Here is a 1,844-nt window from a genome sequence, read left to right on the forward strand (position 1 = left end):
TATATATATATATATAGTTATAGCATGGGGTATTAAATTTAAATAGGTTACTGCACAGGGTGTTAAATAGTGATTGCACAGTTATTGCACACATTATTGCAGTTATAGTGCCACATTGTAAAGTCTGATGGCAGCAGAGATGAATGATCTGCTGTAGCGCTCCTTTTACAAACATGGAGTATCTGTCTTTCTCTAAAGGAGCAGTCTGGTGCAGGGGGTGAGATGTGTTGTCCATGATGGATGTAAGCTTGGACAGCACCCTTCTCACAGCCACTTCCTCCCCAGAGTCAGGAGTGCAGGAGTGACGCACTAGTACTAACAGCGATGAGAAACAGCCCCACAGCTTGATGCTGCCTACACCATGCTTGATGGTAAAAACTGATTAGATTCAAAGCCTCAACTCCACTCCTTCCATCAGTATTTATTGTAAGTGTGTATGTTCAAAAAGCTCAAATGTGTCAGGAAAAGGATCCAATTTTTCAAAGTTATATGAAAGAACATTGCAATCCAGGAACTGCCCAGGTGGATGGAAACCATGAGACAGAAAGAAGTTGAATACAATTGCTTGTCCATTGTTAACAAGAATATGTACCAGTACAGGAGGTGGGAGCTGCACTCTGAGGTAATAAGATCGAACCAATGAGCCCAAAACACACATCAAAACTAGGAAACCCTATGGTTCCCTTATTGGCTTATGGTTTGATCTGAGTGTTGCTCCCTGGCTCCTATCCCTTCACCTTTAGCAGGGTCAACAGTAAGAATCCTATCCAAAGTAAAAAACTAGCTCGGCCCTCGACGTGATTATGAGACGATCACACACTGTTCATATTAGGACTACAGCCTTGCAAAGAAGAACTGCAAAGAACAAAAGTTACACAGATGCAACAGCTAAATATCTCCATCATAAAACCCTAAAACATATGAAGATATGAACATTAACGTATTTCACACAGAGTTCGCATGAGGAAATTATTTATTTTAGTAAAACTTAATGAGTTGGGCTATCTGTTTGTCATGTCACGCAAAGGATTATGGGAAACCTTATAGCTCCTAGCAGTGGCTTGGAATGTTAGCAAGTCTTTATGCAAACTAAATTGGCACTATGCATCCTGCTCCCTCGTCCTACCTCCTTCCTAACTGCCAGTACTATTCAGATAGCTCTTATTATGGCGAACACTGATGTACTTCCACCACGGCTTAAGTGTCCTTATTGATTTGAGGCAGTTGATAAAGCAATGAACACTAAACAAATGTCACACCTGGTTTTTCAAAGCATGTTGATGGCTATACAAACCTTTGTTTGCTAAAGAACAAGGAATGTATGTATAGGTCTAAACCTTTTTGTATGGGTAAAACCATGTTTTTGATGACAACATATATAAAAAGGTCAAATAAGTAAGCTCAGAATTCTTTTTTATATATATAAAATTGCATATTATCTAATTGTTTGATTATGGAAAATTTTATAGCTTAAAAAATCAGTCGCACTAACGAGGGATTCTAAGTTGTGTTAGACAGGGAATGGTGTAAAGGTGGTATTATTGTACTATACAAATTTGAAACACACTTGAAAGTCTGTGAGAAGAATGACCAACATTCAAGCCATAAAAAATTATTCATGTAAAAAGGGATTATATGAGAGTAATTAGAGAAGGGAGTGGCGGCCTAGCAGTTAGGGCATAGAGCTTGGAATCCAAAGGTTCTGGGTGCGTGCCTCACTCCCACGGACTGCCACTTCTGGTCCCTGAGCAAGACCCTTCTCCAAGAGGATCGGTTAAATGCAGAGTTCATTTTGTTGCTCTGTACTTGTGACGGTGTAATAACAATAATATTTCCTTTATATA

Source organism: Cyprinodon variegatus, unplaced genomic scaffold (assembly GCF_000732505.1).
Source record: "Cyprinodon variegatus isolate N-32 unplaced genomic scaffold, C_variegatus-1.0 Scaffold1552, whole genome shotgun sequence".
Taxonomy (NCBI): Eukaryota; Metazoa; Chordata; class Actinopteri; order Cyprinodontiformes; family Cyprinodontidae; genus Cyprinodon; species Cyprinodon variegatus.